This window comes from Dermochelys coriacea, chromosome 4 (assembly GCF_009764565.3).
Source record: "Dermochelys coriacea isolate rDerCor1 chromosome 4, rDerCor1.pri.v4, whole genome shotgun sequence".
Lineage (NCBI taxonomy): Eukaryota > Metazoa > Chordata > Testudines > Dermochelyidae > Dermochelys > Dermochelys coriacea.
Genome location: NC_050071.1, coordinates 88,074,513 through 88,089,036, shown reverse-complemented (window position 1 = coordinate 88,089,036; position 14,524 = coordinate 88,074,513).

The window sequence follows — 14,524 nt, the reverse complement described above, 5'->3', positions numbered from 1 at the left end:
AATATTTATGTAGATGCTTGAAGATAATATTAATAAATTTATCCTTATGTGGATATCTCCCTGTGTATCAACATGAGAATACACCTTGGGATCTTCAACGCTGAGAATACAATTTTTAATAAGTAATTTGCAATAAGTTATTTGTACAACTATTTAATTATAGTTCTCTCATATATTATTTACCCCCAATTATTGTGGAGATCGTGGCTTTGATCCTGCACAGACTTAGGCATGTGCTTAACTTGAATAGAATTTGTTTTCAGTGGTAGTATTTACATTTCAGAAATATGCATGTGCATAAATCTTTGCAGTATCAGAGCAATAGTGCCCAAGTCTGTGCTCATAAGTTTATTGGTTATTACTAGTCATGGTGTCATGGCCATGTGCTACATCAGTGGTCACCAACCTCCTGCACCCCAAGTCCCAGCTGTGAGCCCCCTCCTGGAGCCAGCACCCCGAGCCCCCTCCTGTACCCCAAGCCTCAGCCCTGACCCTCCTCCCAGAGCCAGCACCCCCAGAGCCAGCATCCTGTATCCCCTCCTGCACCCCAACACTCTGCCCCAGCCTGGAGCCCTCTCCAAGAGCCAGCACCCTGTACCCCCCCCCTGCACTCCAAAACTCTGCCCCAGCCCGGAACCCCCTACCAGAACCCACACCCTGCACCCCCCTCCTACACCCCAACACTGCCTCAACACTGCCTCAGCCCGGAGTCCCGGAGTTATGTTTTTTATTAAACATAAAAAAGAAGCTTACAAGAAGTGGAAGGTTGGACATATGACCAGGGAAGAGTATAAAAATATTGCTCGGGCATGTAGGAAAGATATCAGGAGGGCCAAATCGCACCTGGAGCTGCAGCTAGCAAGAGATGTCAAGAGTAACAAGAAGGGTTTCTTCAGGTATGTTGGCAACAAGAAGAAAGCCAAGGAAAGTGTGGGCCCCTTACTGAATGAGGGAGGCAAGCTAGTGACAGAGGATGTGGAAAAAGCTAATGTACTCAATGCTTTTTTTGCCTCTGTTTTCACTAACAAGGTCAGCTCCCAGACTGCTGTGCTGGGCATCACAAAATGGGGAAGAGATGGCCAGCCCTCTGTAGAGATAGAGGTGGTTAGGGACTATTTAGAAAAGCTGGACGTGCACAAGTCCATGGGGCCGGACGAATTGCATCCGAGAGTGCTGAGGGAATTGGCGGCTGTGATTGCAGAGCCCTTGGCCATTATCTTTGAAAACTCGTGGCGAACGGGGGAAGTCCCGGATGACTGGAAAAAGGCTAATGTAGTGCCCATCTTTAAAAAAGGGAAGAAGGAGGATCCTGGGAACTACAGGCCGGTCAGCCTCACCTCAGTCCCTGGAAAAATCATGGAGCAGGTCCTCAAAGAATCAATCCTGAAGCACTTAGAGGAGAGGAAAGTGATCAGGAACAGTCAGCATGGATTCACCAAGGGAAGGTCATGCCTGACTAATCTAATCGCCTTTTATGATGAGATTACTGGTTCTGTGGATGAAGGGAAAGCAGTGGATGTATTGTTTCTTGACTTTAGCAAAGCTTTTGACACGGTCTCCCACAGCATTCTTGTCAGCAAGTTAAGGAAGTATGGGCTGGATGAATGCACTATAAGGTGGGTAGAAAGCTGGCTAGATTGTCGGGCTCAACGGGTAGTGATCAATGGCTCCATGTCTAGTTGGCAGCCGGTGTCAAGTGGAGTGCCCCAGGGGTCGGTCCTGGGGCCCGTTTTGTTCAATATCTTCATAAATGATCTGGAGGATGGTGTGGATTGCACTCTCAGCAAATTTGCGGATGATACTAAACTGGGAGGAGTGGTAGATACGCTGGAGGGGAGGGATAGGATACAGAAGGACCTAGACAAATTGGAAGATTGGGCCAAAAGAAATCTAATGAGGTTCAATAAGGATAAGTGCAGGGTCCTGCACTTAGGATGGAAGAATCCAATGCACCGCTACAGACTAGGGACCGAATGGCTCGGCAGCAGTTCTGCGGAAAAGGACCTAGGGGTGACAGTTGACGAGAAGCTGGATATGAGTCAGCAGTGTGCCCTTGTTGCCAAGAAGGCCAATGGCATTTTGGGATGTATAAGTAGGGGCATAGCGAGCAGATCGAGGGACGTGATCGTTCCCCTCTATTCGACACTGGTGAGGCCTCATCTGGAGTACTGTGTCCAGTTTTGGGCCCCACACTACAAGAAGGATGTGGATAAATTGGAAAGAGTACAGCGAAGGGCAACAAAAATGATTAGGGGTCTAGAGCACATGACTTACGAGGAGAGGCTGAGGGAGCTGGGATTGTTTAGTCTGCAGAAGAGAAGAATGAGGGGGGATTTGATAGCTGCTTTCAACTACCTGAAAGGGGGTTTCAAAGAGGATGGCTCTAGACTGTTCTCAATGGTAGCAGATGACAGAACGAGGAGTAATGGTCTCAAGTTGCAATGGGGGAGGTTTAGATTGGATATTAGGAAAAACTTTTTCACTAAGAGGGTGGTGAAACACTGGAATGCGTTACCTAGGGAGGTGGTAGAATCTCCTTCCTTAGAGGTTTTTAAGGTCAGGCTTGACAAAGCCCTGGCTAGGATGATTTAACTGGGACTTGGTCCTGCTTTGAGCAGGGGGTTGGACTAGATGACCTTCTGGGGTCCCTTCCAACCCTGATATTCTATGATTCTATGATTCTATGATTCCCCTCCTGCACCCAAACTCCCTCCCAGAACTTTCACCCCTCACTCCCTCCCTCACCCCAACCCCCTGCCCCAGGCTTAGCCCAGAGCCCCCTCCCACACTGTGAGCCTCTTGGCTCCAGCCCACAGCCCCTCCCAAACCCCTACCCCAGCCTGGTGAAAGTGAGTGAGGGTGGGGGAGAGTGAGTGACGGAGAGATGGGGCGGGGAATGGAGTGAGTGGGGCGGGGCTTTGGGGAAGGGGCAGGGCAGATCCTGGGTTGCCCTTAAATTCAAAAAGTGATTGTGGGTGTAAAAAGGTTGGAGACCACTGTTCTAGATAGTGTCACAGTAACTGACTAGTAGCAAGACAGATTGTGGAATCCTGCATGGTTGTTCTTCAGTATTTAATTGGCATCACTCTGAATGAAATCCACTTAAAATCAGAGTCACCCAATTAATAAAAACAAAAAGAAAAACACTCATACAATCAGGCCATAATTAGTGTGTTAATTATGACTTTATAGGCTCAGACTTGAAGTTCAGAAGTGATCACTATGATCATTTAGCACAGGGGTGGGCAAACTATGGCTCATAGACCATTTTAAGCCTGCCCATGAACTCCTGCAAGGGAGCGGGGTCTGGGGCTTGCCTGACTCCGGCACTCCAGCCGGGGTGCAGGGTCAGGGCCATACCAGGCAGCTTCCGGTAGCAGTCACATGGCCCCGCTCCAGCTTCTACACACTCCAATGGGAGCTGCAGGGGTTGTGCCCGTCAATGGGGCAGCGTGCAGAGATGCCTGGCTGCACCTCTGCATAGGAGCTGGAGAAGGGACATGCCACTGCTTCCGGGAGCCACTTGAGGTAAGCGCTGCTCAGAGCCTGCACGCAGAGACTCTCCCCACACCCCACACCCCCTGCCCCAGCCCTGATCTCCCTCCCGCTCTCCAAACCCCTCGATCCCAGCCCGGAGCACCCTCCTGCACTCTCATCCCCAGCCCCACCCCAGAGTCCGCAACCTCAGCCAGAGCCCTCACCCCCTCCTGCACCTCAACCCCAATTTTGTGAGCATTCATGGCCCACCATACAATTTCTATTCCCAGATGTGGCCCTCAGGCCAAAAAGTTTTCCCACCCCTGATTTAGCAAGTATTCTATCATCAACACATTTGAAAATCTGAGTGTTGCCTTTTCCCATACATTAAAGCAGTCATTATTTGCGTTTCAGGAGGTTTTGTTATTTATTTATTTCATTGTATTAATTTCCTCCATGCAAATGGACAAAACTGTTTTGAGCCCACAAATTTAGGAAATACACAGTTGCATAGTAGTAAAAAAAAATGTGGGTAATCTAACCTAAACTAAATACCATATTCCCCAAGAAAGAAGTGGGTAAACTCAGTTCAGCCAAATTTACCCTAGACTACACTACTCAAAATGTGATACTTTTCTTGCCAGAATTGAGACCATACACAGACAAGGAGACAAAGTTTGTATAACTGCAGTGGGAAACAGCTAGCAGTAATGGTCCCAGTTAAAAGTCATCATAACCAATAGTAATCATATAATGGCATTCAAGATACCATTATACTTTCCTATATTTAAAATACCAATCTAGTAAGATACTTTCCATTGTCTACTTCCTTTTGACTTTTCATGCTGTTTATTGTGTAATCGGTAACATCAAATAAAGGAAACTATAGGAGGTAGTTTTGATATCTCTGTACAATATAGCATTTCAAAGTCTTGCATCTAATGTGCATTTTGGATGGCACCAAGTTATCTCCTCCCCTGAGATAATTTTTATTTAAAATCTCATGCTTTTGAAATGACTTTACCAAAAAGCAGATCCCAAATTGCGAGAGGAAAAAAGATCAGGATTTTTTATGCGGAAAGATTCTGCTTCTCGTTGAAACTACAGTGACAAAACCAAGCTGAGTTTTTGACTGTTCAACATAATTCTATAAGAAAAAGTGTAGAGAACTATCTCTCTCTATATATTGCCATATATATGAAATGTATAATATTAAGTAACGTATTTAGGGGATATTGATGAGTCAATTTAGTTAATCTCTCTGAAATATTCATAGGGCCAGAGCTTCAGCGTAAGGTGGGACAGTGGGTGGGACAGTCCCAAAATGTACATTTCAAGTGCTGGTCCAGGCTGAATGACTGCAAGACAGCATTTATCACAGAGTCCCTGTGGCACCGCTCCATGCCAGCCTGAAGCTTAGGGGTGGCATCAGCCTCTTCCTGTTGGGGGGGAAAGGTGGAGGGGGGACCTTAGCCCCCCTCACCATAAGACCCCGCCCCCTGCCCTTCCTATTCCCCAGACGCCCCACTCTTGGCCAGGCCAGAAGCTAGAGCCAGGCAGTAGTAAGAGCCACCCAGGTAGCCCAGGACACTGTGGGGAGCCCCAGAGCCCCAGACTCTCCACCTTCTTTGGGCAATGTGCCATGTGGGGGCAGGAACATGGGTCAAGGGCTGCTCTTGGGCACTCCAGCCTCCTGTCCAGGGCAGGTGGAGGGTCCGGGGCTGCCCACAGTGGCTCAGGCTCCCTGGGTGGCTCTTACCACTGCCTGGTTCCAGCTACCACCCTGGTCAGGGGGTGGAGCCTCAGAGGGGAGGAGGAGGAGCAAGGGTGGGGCCACAGAGAAAAAGTGGGGCTTCTCATGTGTCCCATTTTTGCATTTTGAATAGATGGTCACCCTAGGCATGTGAAAAACTGGCATAAAGTTTCTCTGCGCTTCCCCAAACTTTGCAGTGCTTTGCATGGGGCCAGTCCCTACACATAAATTACAGAAGCCTAAATAAATGCTCTAATACTCCAAAAATGACCATAAATATTTTAAATCATGAAACTGCAGCAGTACAGAGGACATACTCCTTCCCTCTGCAGCAGAGGTAGTGGGTTGCACAGGAATCTCTACTCTGGTTCTTTGTCAAGGGAGGATACTCCTTGCACTGGAGTTATTCTCCTGGGGCCAGATATGCCCACCCATGCCAGATTTCATTGTCAGTTCAATGCAAAATTATCGTCTTCACATTAAATAAAATATTTAGCATTTCAGCACTCTCTTTCTCTCTCTCACACACACACACACATTCTTAATGACCTTTCATTAATATACTAATAAGGAAGAAAAAAGGGTTACTTAAAAATGTTAAATGCTGATGTAGTTCCCTAACATACTGTATGTTTTTTAATGGAATAAGTGTCTATGTGAGGTCAAAATAGATTGTGCAATAAATGACACTTTACATCAATAGCAGAATTTTATGCTTACGAGGTTGGTGCCAATCAGTCTTCTCTCAGATGACTTTATGGGAAATTGTTAGAGAGGTTGTTGAGTTCTAAAAATAATAGATGAGCTCACAAAACGGTGTAAGATATATCATGGTATAAAAAATTATTAGCAGAAAATAAAAGAAAAAATCAGTATAGCACATGAAAACTGCATGGCTTTCATCAAAAATATAACATGAGACTCATCAGCTAATTACCAACAGTATAATAATATACTGTTTTAAATGGAATGCTTAATATATAGTTGACTGTGGATTTTCTGCTCATTTTCTGTGTGAAGCATTATATCCTGTACCTGATAGATACCATAACTATGAATGGTATGTTCCAAAATGTGTCTGTCACAAAATCTGATGCCTCCCGATCTGATGCGGCTTTCTTGGCCCACGAAATTTGTATAGGTACTGTAAGGTGTTTTGACAAGGCTAACCCCAGGCTCTTTGCCCTCAGCTCCCTAAGTTCTATAATATTTTAAATACAGAGGAATGGGATACAGAAACTGAAAACAAACGTCCATCCGGTGGTAAGAAAATGCTAGACTGCTAAACAGGAGAAGGAAGAAAAATTGGTATTATTATTTTTTCCTTACACAACTTTTCTATTGTCTAGAAAACCTATTCCAATATGGAATGTATTTGAGTCACTTGATAAAGGAGAGTTAGAACATTACTAGGGGGAGAAAATGGAAGATAAATAGTCATTTGGGCTGGAAAATTAAAACCCGGGATACTAGTAGATCAAAATAACTTAATTGCCTTCTATGATGAGATAACTGGCTCTGTGGATGAGGAGAAAGCAGTGGAAGTGTTATTCCTTGCCTTTAGCAAAGCTTTTGATACTGTCTCCCACAATATTCTTGCCAGCAAGTTAAAGAAGTATGGGATGGATGAATGGACTAAAAGGTAGATAGAAAGCTGGCTAGATCGTCAGGCTCAACGGGTAGTGATCAATGGCTCCATGGCTAGTTGGCAGCTGGTATCAAGCGGTCGATCTTGGGGCTGTTTTTGTTCAATATCTTCATTAATGATCTGGAGGATGGCATGGATTGCACCCTCTGCGAGTTTGCAGATGACGGTAAACTGGGAGGAGTGTTAGATATGCTGGAGGGTAGGTAAAGGATACAGAGGGACCTAGATAAATTAGAGAATTGGGCCAAAAGAAATCTGATGAGGTTCAACAAGGACAAGTGCAGAGTGCTGCACTTAGGATGGAAGAATCCCATGCACCGCTACAGATTAGGGACTGAATGGCTAAGCAGCAGTTCTGCAGAACAGGACCTAGGGGTTTCAATGGACGAGAAGCTGGATATGAATCAACAGTGTGCCCTTGTTGCTAAGAAGGCCAATGGCATTTTGGGATGTATAAGTAGAGGCATTGCCAGCAGATCGAGGGATGTGATCGTTCCCTTCTATTTGACATTGGTGAGGCCTCATCTGGAGTACTGTGTCCAGTTTTGGGCCCCACACTACAAGAAGGATGTGAAAAAATTGGAAAACGTCCAGCGGAGGGCAACAAAAATGATTAGGGAACTGGAACACATGACTTATGAGGAGAGGCTGAGGGAACTGGGATTATTTAGTCTGCAGAAGAGAAGAATGAGGTGGGATTGATAGCTGCTTTCAACTACCTGAGAGGATGGATCTAGACTGTTCTCAGTGGTAGCAGATGACAGAACAAGGAGTAATGGTCTCAAGTTGCAGTGGGGGAGGTTTAGGTTGAATATTAGGAAAAATGTTTTCACTAGGAGGGTGGTGAAGCACTGGAATGCATTACCTAGGGAGGTGGTGGAATCTCCTTCCTTCGAGATTTTTAAGGTCAGGTTGACAAAGCCCTGGCTGGGATGTTTTTGTTGGTGATTGGTCCTGCTTTGAGCAGGGGGTTGGACTAGATGACTTCCTGAGGTCCCTTCCAATCTTCATAGTTTATGATTCTATGAACTGTATTTACTTACATTAGAGTTTGAAAGCAAAAGCTATGTGAAGAATATTAAATAACATCTCTAAAATCTAAGGTATAACAATGTAAACCCCTCTATACCAGTTGTCCCTGCCTTTTTCCATTATGAAAAGGAGTACTTGTGGCACCTTAGAGACTAACAAATTTATTAGAGCATAAGCTTTCGTGAGCTACAGCTCACTTCATCGGATGCACGCATCCGATGAAGTGAGCTGTAGCTCACGAAAGCTTATGCTCTAATAAATTTGTTAGTCTCTAAGGTGCCACAAGTACTCCTTTTCTTTTTGCGAATACAGACTAACACAGCTGCTACTCTGAAACCTGTCATTTTTCCATTATGTGACCCTGTTCTGGGCCAAGGTGCTCGAAGCACCACAGGTCTGGGAGGAGTACTCTGAGAAAAATGAGGCTTACACACAGCTGTGAGTTATTGGCTTTATTGAAGGTTAGTGACCCACCCGCAACAGGGACTCCAAGCATTGCAGTCATGGAGGTGGGGAACCCAGCACACTGGAGCTTTGCCTGGGACGCAGTCCGACGGAGGGGCAGACAGTCAGCATTAATAAGCATTACACAAAAACAGCTCATGAATATAAAGTTAGGTGCTTTTTAAAGGGGGGCTTTCTACTACCTGGCGAAGGGCCATGCAAAGCAGCTGTGTCCTTCAAAAACTATCTCTATCCCACAATAATGAAGCAGCTATCTATGTCCCACAGTAACCTCTCGGCTCAAGAAAGCGGAAGCTCCCTGGCTAGGCCGTAACAAAGTTTTCCGCAGTCCCTTACAGACCCCATGTTACAAAGTTTGGGAATCTCTTATTTACTCATAAAGAAAGGCAGTGTGATCACCATTCCTTGGACGTGTGCGTGCACATAATTGACCTGACTAACCACATAGACTCAGATTTTTGAAGTTTATTTCTAAACACACAAATCCCATTCATTTCAATAGTGGTTGCACAGCTAATTCCCTTGGCTGGCTTTGGAAATCTAAACTATGATTTTTTACTGAAATGAGTATTGGCAATTACAAACACTCCAAAATCATAAGTAAAATGCACAAAGTCATGAAATAGGCTTCAAATCATGATATTAAAAATAATAACGTTGTAGGTCTTTTTAGTGTCCATATGATCTTTGTGCCTTTAGAACTTACATTTTCAAGATGTTCTCCACAATTATAATATGTAGTCATTTTCTTTTTTAAAAAAAAAGGTAGACGTTCCCAGCTCAATGACTTGACTCCAGGAGTTGGAACTTGGAAAAAAATCCAACATTAATATCACAAGACTCAAGGGGGGGGAATGACAAATGTTACTGCATTGTCTTTGTTGTATCTCTTTCTCGCAATTGTTAAACTCACATATGTAATTTGCAAATTGGATTTGCAAGCTGTTCAGGGCATGGACCAGGTCTTTCTATATGTTTGTACAATACGTAGCACATATGGGGCCAAACTGATCCTAACTGAGACCCTTAGGTTCTACTGTACTACAAATAAAATAATAAATGTGTTCAGATTACACGAAATAAATTCCTGTAAATAAGAATTAAATGCTGCATATTATCATGTAGCACACCCACAAAAATATCACTGATTATTTTTTAGAGCAATTAAAAGGAGAAACTTTGGAAAGCACAGGCAAAAACACTCAGGTCAAGGTTACTATGGGAGTACCCACCTATGACAAGAAAATCTGTAAAGATTTTTGCAGTGCTATTACAAATTAGACAAATCTGTCCTTCAGAGGGCATGTTGTACATGGCTCTATTAGCTTGTTTGAATTCTTTCTCTAACATATATCTATGAAAATCACAGGCAATAGAATGCATTTATCTATCTTCCAAACATAAAGCTATAAAAATGATAGATGTTTAGAAGCAGAAAAAAATATGCAAAGGTATTTTTATTCTGGCTAATGTTAATGCATAACCAATCTTCACTTTATATACATAATGCGGTGAGAAATAAATAAAATGACAGATGGCTTTTTCCTTCCCTCTTGCATGTTGTAGCATGACTGTACAAACAACCTATATCACTGGCAGATACGTGCTATGGAAGCACCATGAAAAGGATAGTTTTCTGCCTGGGAACAAAAATGCAATTGCACTGTTTATTTTGAAATTACACACACAGTGACCTGTGAAACAATCACTTGTAATGTATAACCAAATCTGAGTTCATCTTTAGGAGTATCCAATATAGCAATATATGTGTAATCCATATGCTTAATGGGAGAGATCTCTTTAAGAGATCTAGAAAGAAGAAGGGGCAGAGTAATGAGTTGTGTCTGGAACATTTTGATAGGCAGATACACATGTCCAGAAGTTTCTGGAATTTGGTGCAGTAGTTTTGGGTAGCGCAATAGGCCCCCGTAGCTGGACTCAGACTTTATTGAAGGCAAATAGTCAGGGTAGCTGCTTTACAAAAGGTCATGTGATGTGGGTGGGTTGAGAGAAGCTTAGCCACAGGAGCGGAAAGCAGACAGATTTCCCCTAATGCTGAAGTATTTTGCAGCAGGTTAGTACTACTGTTAGCTTTCCAACAGGAAAGGAGTACTTGTGGCACCTTAGAGACTAACAAATTTATTAGAGCATAAGCTTTCGTGAGCTACAGCTCACTTCATTGGATGTATCCAATGAAGTGAGCTGTAGCTCACGAAAGCTTATGCTCTAATAAATTTGTTAGTCTCTAAGGTGCCACAAGTACTCCTTTTCTTTTTGCGAATACAGACTAACACGGCTGCTACTCTGAAACCTTTCCAACAGGGAATCATTGGCACTATTAAAAAGGAGGAATTGGGAGGAAAAGCTATCTTTTTTTGTTTTAATTTGTTTAATTAACCTTGAATGTTACCTGATTTTCATTAAATTGTCTTAACCAGTCTGGTTCACCAGCGCTCTTCTTATTTAAAAGTGATAACAGGGAAAAAGTCATCTATATTTTGCTATTCTTAATTCTTTATTTTTCTTGTGACAGGATTTTGTATTTATGTACTTAATACTGATTGGTTGGTTAATTAGCTGACTAGCAAACTGAGCAGGTCCACAGTCCAGCAGAAGAGGAAAGAGTCTGTGTGGGTTCCAGTTGGAGATTTCTGTAAGCAAAAGGAGGGAAGATATTACTACAGTATTTTTGACTCAGCGGACTGTACAGAGTTAAGGAACAAAGACGAACTGAGACTCAGATGAACTCAATCTAAGCTTTTGGTACTTGGAGTTAATTTTCTCTACATTTCTGTGGGGACTAAGCTATTTATATTTAATTTTTTGTATTTACATTTATGTATATCTGTGAAGATAATGTATGTGGATTATGACGTAGTCTTATTATTGTAGTAGAAAGTAAGCTATTATGTTTCTTTATCATTATAAGATTTTATCAAGTTGGTACATAAGAATTAAGTTCAATCTTTTTGTTCTTTTTGGACATAAGTGTGGGGAGTTTGACCCTGTGCAATTCTTTCAAAAATCCTCAGTGATTGAATTCTGAGTCTGCATGTGCTTTTCTGTATGAATTGTGTTGAAGCACTGGAAGAGAGGTGATGAAGTAAACTCTAGCACCCCCAGAAATTACATATGTAGTAATTGACACCCCTTTTATGATTGCATGCATAAGTGAAGAATATTTATATTGAGTTTATGTATAATGTTGACATGGACTCAATAACATAATTAACAGGGTCACTTTCTCTAGATCTAGGCCCAAACTATTCCATACCGGTTGAAAAAATATAGGAAGGGGTAAAGTGCCCCAACCATTGAGGGAACAGCTCAAGGATCCATAGATGTATTGAGTTCCAATTTCCTGGATCCCAGGCCACCTTCATGGACAAGACTGACTTTATTCACTGCTACTCATGTTCTAGCTGTCTGCATTCCTCACTCAGGAGCTGGGCTGTTAGGTCCAGATCTCAAAAGGTATTTAGGCTCCTAACTTCCATTGAAATCAATGGAATACCTTTGAGGATCTGTACTGTCAGTGGCTCCCTGTGATACATCTATTTCCTCCCCCTTCCATGGCAGCTAAAAGACACAAAACCAAAGATAATGCTGCTCCACTATTTCCTCTCATTGATTTTCTAGTAGAAATTCTTCTCACTTTCCAGATAAGTGGGTCCTCTTCAGTCCATCCCCACTTCAAGCCAACTAGCTCCCTAATGTACATAACCCCACCATGTGATATTCACGCAGAGGGACTTCCATGGACTTTCGGAGAGAAGGGGCACAGCCACCTGTTCACTTTGCACTGTGTCTGGACTTCTCTGCTCCTTTTCACTACACAGCATAGGAGCTCTTTACACATAATCTAATCCCATTCAGTAAATCTGCTTTGTAGTTTGGGGTATTCATCAATGTCATAACTCTGGCCAAATTGCATGTGATAAATAACAATAGATGAGAAGCTGAACAGTCATTTTTCTGTAAAAACAACATTGCCGTATGGATAAAGGCAGATGTTGTGTTACCAGCCACAGGAAGGAAAATAGTAAAGAGAGGTTAAGTATCACTTGTTTAGTCCTGGTCCCCTAGCATCTACCCATAGGTATATCCATAGGCTTTTGTTGAAGAGTGATTGAATGTGTTTCCACAATATCTTTCATGGTGATTGCAGCAAGAGGTTTCAAACAGACAAGAATAATACATTAAAGGAAGAAGGGTTGTATTCACCTCTGCCAGTGCATAATGCAAATTGTATTTTTATTAGTAAACTGTATGTTTTCAATGCCAGGTAAGTAAAGGCAGAGTTATTGAATCAGCACATCCATTGGCCTGGTCACCATTTTTAGATTTCACTGGCTGCAGGTTACTGATTGTAGGCATTTTGTGCTCCTGGTTCTGCCCCACACAGTGGACTTTCTGCTAATAGAAGCATTGCTTTCTGGGTTACACCAGCAGAAACTGGTGTAGCCCAAGACAGAGTTCAGCCATCGTAAGTCTACATTCTGGATAGTTAAGTAACATTATGCAATTCACTAATGCTGAGGAATGGTGGAGGGCGAAGATGAGAATCATAGTTTTGTCTTCTGGCTGCTAGACCATTCCTGAAAGATATTCAGTATCTCAGCACAGCCACGCAGCTATCTCCATATATCTAGATTCTTGATACATATTCTGAAAGCTAGCCTATACCTTAAACCATCTCTCATGCCAAGATATTTAGAAATAAAGCCACCCTCCCTGAAAAAAAACTTCAACAGGGACAAAACACAGTATTTCATCTGCTACACAGCAAACACCACAGTGAATACATTGCATAGATTATCTGCTTTATGTGTTGGCTTCTCATTTAATAGAGGCCAGTTGAAGCTCTCATATCTGTTTAAAGTGGTGTTCAAACATTGCTATTAACCTTTCTGGACAGTGACACTGATGCTTTCATGATCTATCAATGGTCAATGTCAGCTTTTCCAAAGTAGTTGCACTTTGAATAGTGGGTATTTTTCATGTAGTACACTGTACAGATAATTTATTAGAAAAATTGGAACATGGTTTCTTTCTTTACATTTTCAAATAATGGCAGAAACCAACAGTTCTTGTGAAACTCAGTAATGAGCCATTTTAGATTACTCTATTGATCTATAGATAAATTCAATCTGCCACATTTTGATATAACCAATAGTTAGAATTGAGCTAGATGAAGAAATGAGTCTCTGTACAGACCTTATGGAGTCCTGCAGCTTTCTTTAGGGTAAGTATGTCGTCCAAATGCACCCCATTAAGGCAGAAAATGAATGTGATAATGAGCAGAAAAGAAATAATTTTTCATCAGTAATCAAAGAGTTATCCTTAATCTCTGCTAAGGACGAAAGTCTAGCAATATATTCAGAATGTTGTTATATTCCGAAAGATTATTTAAAAAAATTAAAGTATGCAGGGATTCACACATGCTTAAGAGAATTAGTCACCCAATCTTTGAAATTCAGTGGAAGCTGGTCCATAACTTCTATATGTGCCTTATGTCCCACCCTAAAATAGCCATATACTATTAATTGTGCTTTTTGGGACAAAAATTACAAATACAAATATATTGTGTAATTTGTATACCTGTTATACAATAATGTTTTATATTTTCACCCAATAAATTAACATTTTTGGGCCTGATCATACTATGAGACACATTTCTTTGGGATTGGCCATATCTTCAGCATGAGTCATCTGCTGTTAAACCACAGCTTTCCAATGTCTATGGAAAATTTTAACTTTCCCTTAACGTTTTTTGTTGCTGTCATTTAGTGAGCAGGTTACTGCAGCTTAAACTTGTTCACCAGTTGATTCATGTTTCTTCACTGGATGTGGGGGCTCAGAGAAAATAAATCCCTTGCAAACACTGGAAGTACTGAAATGGTGTCATTAATCTGTCTACACATAGTCTACAACTGCTATAGGCTTGCTCTTGCTGTTATGCAACATGAATTTAATCTCTTTATGAATTATTTTACATAACTGGAAAAATCTCAATGTAAACATTTTTTGAAAGACTGGGTTGTGTGGCTACTCCAGTTATTTTCCATGCAGGCAGCATTCATCTTCCCTTTTCCTTCATAAGAGTCAGCTTGCCTATTGCTAGATATATTGGGTTAAACCACCTTAGA